General features: G+C 45.3%; 1 long non-coding RNA gene across 1 annotated transcript; it reads right to left on the bottom strand.

The window, feature by feature from the left end:
• Positions 1 to 3,653: 3,653 nt before the first annotated feature.
• LOC311112885 lies at positions 3,654 to 4,593 on the bottom strand. The gene is made up of 2 exons (XR_014610928.1): positions 4,472 to 4,593; positions 3,654 to 4,013 (listed from the first exon to the last, which is right to left on the bottom strand). It is a non-coding gene; the product is annotated as an uncharacterized lncRNA (long non-coding RNA).
• Between the last annotated feature and the right edge of the window lie 376 nt (positions 4,594 to 4,969).

The raw sequence follows: 4,969 nt of genomic DNA on the forward strand, positions 1-4,969 counted from the left end.
TACCTTGGCGTTACAAGCACCGTGCTCTACCAGCTGAGCTACAGAGGACCACTACTTTAAGCCGTACACTCCACTGAGCTGGGCTTTACGGAAGAGTGGCCAGAAAAAAGCCATTGCTTAAAGAAAACAATAAGCAAACACGTTTGGTGTTCGCCAAAAGGCATATGGGAGACTCCCCAAACAGATGGAAGAAGGTACTCTAGTCAGATGAGACTAAAATTGAGTTTTTGGCCATCAAGGAAAACGCTATGTCTGGCGCAAACCCAACACCTCTCATCACCCCGAGAACACCATCCCCACAGTGAAGCATGGTGATGGCAGCATCATGCTGTGGGGATGTTTTTCATCGGCAGAGACTGGGAAACTGGTCAGAATTGAAGGACTGATGGATGGCGCTAAATACAGGGAAATTCTTGAGGGAAACCTGTTTCAGTCTTCCAGAGATTTGAGACTGGGATGGAGGTTCACCTTCCAGCAGGACAATGACCCTAAGCATACTGCTAAAGCAACACTTGAGTGGTTTAAGGGGAAACATTTAAATGTCTTGGAATGGCCTAGTCACAGCCCAGACCTCAATCCAATTGAGAATCTGTGGTATGACTTAAAGATTGCTGTACACCAGCGGAACCCATCCAACTTGAAGGAGCTGGAGCAGTTTTGCCTTGAAGAATGGGCAAAAATCCCAGTGGCTAGATGTGCCAAGCTTATAGAGACATACCCCAAGAGACTTGCAGCTGTAATTGCTGCAAAATGTGGCTCTACAAAGTATTGACTTTGGGGGGGTGAATAGTTATGCACGCTCAAGTTTTCTGTTTGTGTTGTCTTATTTCTTGTTTGATTCACAATTTAAAATATTTTGCATCTTCAAAGTGGTAGGCATGTTGTGTAAATTAAATGATACAAACCCCCCAAAAATCAATTTTAATTCCAGGTTGTAAGGCAACAATATAGGAAAAATGCCAAGGGGGGTGAATACTTTATACTCTATATATTCTGTATGTTGTTGGTTGTATTGTTGGTTGTATTTGATGTCCTGTAATTAGTTTCATTGACAAGCTTTAATATCACAAAGCAAATTTAGGTGAAAACAACCAATATAATATTTTCTTGTCCTTATTTTAGGTCAGGCTGCGGTTCATGGTCCAACAGCTGCGCTCCGGGATCAGCTGGGACGCAGAGGAGATCTGCGAGGCACGCAGCAAGATTTGCGGACCAAACCAGACGCAGGAGAAGGAGAAAGACAAAAAGGAGAAAGAGGTGAAGGAGAAGGTATTGGAGGTGCCTCGCCTCAGTAAGGAGGATGATGGGAGTAACAGGAGCGAACATTCACCTGTCTCCACCTCCACTCAACTTAGCAGCCTGTCCTCAGAGTCCTCCTCACCCGTTCCTCTCAAAAGCAGTAAACGCCACCCCGTTGTTGCACCCAATAAGCTCAATCTCCACCAAACTTTTCTTGCAGGGCCTCAAAGCTCTCCACTTCCTCCGCGCTCAGTGGCACCTCCCACAACCACAGGGCAACCCCTAGAAACCTGAGACAAAGCCCATGAAAACAACTTCAAACCCCACATGCTCTATCAGGTATCAATCTTAGAGCTGTGGCGGAGCTTTGATTGTAACAAGAAGCCTTCGAAGGAGGAGCTCCATCGTCTACAGACCCTCACCAGGCTCCACATGAAGTACATCCGTAAGTGGTTCTGCAACCAACGCTATTCGCTCGCGCTTCACCACCAGGTCAAGGCCGACCCAGAGTCAGAGGAGAACGGCCAGTCACAGCCCAATGGCCTCCTGTCGTCATCTGAAATAACCACCGCCACCACAACATGACAGCATGGACAGACCACCACCGAAGAAGAAAAGGGTCTCTCAGGCAGATGATGTCAACATCATAAGCAGGAGCTGCAATGGTAACCATGACAACCCTGCTGACACCACCCACCAGATTAGGTAAAGCTTGGAGGGGAAGGAAGAAGAGAAAGAACCACCTGAAGTACAGAAGAAGAAGAAGAAGAAGAAGAAGAAGAAGAAGAAGAAGAAGAAGAAGAAGAAGAAGGCAATGACCAGAGCTGAAGTTAAGAGATGCAAAGAGAATGGAAATTATACCCCAAAGGACAAACTGAAGGAGGAGCGGAAAGAGGTGGGGATCACAACATTCATAAACAACCCACGGAGAAGAACAAGCTTTCAAAATGGGCCCACGGCCGAAGAACAACAGCAAGACCATGGCCCAGTTGGATCTCCTGAGACACTTCTTCTTGACATGCCAGTGGCCCACCAAGGGGGACTACATGCGGCTCTAGAAGCAGACGGGCCTCTTGCGGAAAGCCCTCACCAAGTGGTTCGGAGACACCCACTACCACCTCAAGCAGGGCATGGAGTGCTGGATGAGTGGGGAGGAGCGCCTGAAAGTCCTGGCGCAGATCAGGGAGTGGCAGAGGAAACGGGAGAGGGACCAGTTGATGACTGGAGAAACAGATCCATCAGAGTCAACCATGCTGTCCTTGGGTCCCGTGACTCGTAGTGCTAATGGGGAGGCTTGTAGGGAGTAGGAGGGAGCAGGCGCTTGGAAACTTGTGAATGGCGTGAAGCAGAAGTGACCGCTGGGACAGACTTTGGGTACATCTCAATAGTGTAAAGAGGCTTCCTCTCCTTGTTTTGTTCTCTCCTTCGCAAGCACTGATCTGTCATGACCTAACAGGTGAAATAACATGTTGAAACTTGAAAGCCTATCTTAACCTTTTACCTGTTTGCGGTGACGATGGAAAAGGAAGCCATGAGTGTTGAGACACTCCCCTGCTATAATGTTACTGGACAGCCCTGGAGGTTGATACAAATGGACTGTTAGGCTACATGTTAGGAGTTGTCACGAATGAGACAAAATTCTGTTGTATGCTACAAGCTGTTGATTATGTTTATGATGAAGTTCTACAGTCTGCTGTAGTTTTAGCACTACCAACTTCCTGTTCACATAGTTATTAATTCAAATGTCAATGAATGTTTCAAGCTCTATCACAGGTTTGTGCTGGGAAGTTTCTACCTATGACATTGCATTGATGTTCCTCGTTTGATATGTTCAGCATGTAAAGAATCTCTCTTTCCTCCTGAAGTGTTCACTTGTTCACTACTCCCCACAAAATTAAAAGCATTGGATTGATGTAGGTGAAGTGTCCATATACCAGTCATTTTCGTTCAAATCCAGTGAAGTGAACAAGTGCTCACTTCGGGAGAAAGGGGAGATTATTGGGATGCAACCCTTGTTTAGACAGAACAGATGCTACCAGTTTAATATTTGATCATGTTGTTGGTAATGTTACTCAATATATTCACTACCTGACCTCATATTCTGCTTATGCAGTCTGTTTCCTTGTCTTTTGGCAGATCTTGTGTGGTCTTATCATGAGTAAGAAACTAATTAACTCAGTTATAGCCTAATTAAAGGTACAGTATCTAAAGGCTCAGATTATGTTGAGTTCTGTTGGTTCCTCAAGTGCTGGGCAGGTTTTCTCATACCCTTTTATGAATTAACAGAACTGTTTCTCCATGTTCTGCAAGTGGGTGTCTCTGATAGTGGACTGAGTGGATGTCACAACTGAAAGCATTTATTGAACACAAGATGAGACAGTGATTAGAAACTACAAAGAAAGTGACAAATAATGCATACTCAGTTTTTTTAATTAATTGCTTGCATTTGTGGATTTTCCTGGTACATTCTGAGAATTATTAGAGAAAGATACATCCTATTTTAAAACTAACCTTATAAAAAAGCTAAACAATGTGTAATTATCCTCCTGTTTGATCACAACACACAACATTGCATAACTCAATCATAAACATACACTCAAGTTGATTAATTTGGTTATTAGAGAGCGGTCAGTCCCAGTACTGCCTTAGTTCCAGCACTCTGCGGCCTCCACCCTCTGGGGCTGCCAGAACTCTGCTCCCTCGATGATCCGCTTGATCAGATCAACATGTGACCTGCCACCTGGAGGAGGGTGGAGGCCATGTGGAGGGCCTCTCTGAGAGAGAGAGAGAGAGAGAGAGAAAGAGAGAGAGAGAGAGAGAGACGGGAAGTGGGAAGTGGGAGAGAGAGAGAGAGAGAGAGAGAGAGAGAGAGAGAGAGAGAGAGAGAGAGAGAGAGAGAGAGAGAGAGAGAGAGAGAGAGAGAGAGAGAGAGAGAGAGAGAGAGAGAGAGAGAGACAGGAAGTGGGAGAGAGAGAGAGAGAGAGAGAGAGAGATGGGAAGTGGGAGAGAGAGAGAGGGGGGGGAGAGAGAGAGTGATTGACGGGAAGTTTGTGAGAGAGAGAGAGAGAGAGAGAGAGAGAGAGAGAGAGAGAGAGAGAGAGAGAGAGAGAGAGAGAGAGAGAGAGAGAGAGAGAGAGAGAGAGAGAGAGTAAGTGAGAGAGAGAATTACCAATGTTGCAGATACATCCCACCAGGCTGGAGACGTCCTCCCATCCCCTTCCTCTCCACTTACCTGAGGACTTTTTTGGGCCCCAGACATTTGAAGTCAGCGCTGACGGAGTACCGGCCTGAGAAGGTGCCCTTCACGTTCAAGGAGCCAAACACGTCCCTGTCACATGGATGCTATTACACATGCTACACACAGACACGCACACAAACACACACACACAAACACACACACACACACAATACTGTAACCATTGATAGTAAGAATTTGTAATTTGAGAAACATAAACCTAGGATGAGTGTTTGGTTGCCCAAATCAAAACCTTTTTTACATGACACTTTCAAAACAATCCCTTATCTAAGAGTCTTATTTACGTTTTGATATTTTAGACATATTTGGCATTTCTTTCTGTAAATTACCATTTCTTTGTTAATAAGTGAACCGAGGATTGTTGTGGTACTTCAGGATGTACTTTTGTGTCATCTTGCTAAATCATTCCCATTCAGCTCTGCAGGCCTTGAGTACAGGGTTCTTCTCTCAGTCCATTATTATCCACCAAGTCCT

Source organism: Coregonus lavaretus, assembly GCF_964263955.1.
Source record: "Coregonus lavaretus genome assembly, chromosome: 39".
In the NCBI taxonomy this organism is placed as follows: Eukaryota; Metazoa; Chordata; class Actinopteri; order Salmoniformes; family Salmonidae; genus Coregonus; species Coregonus lavaretus.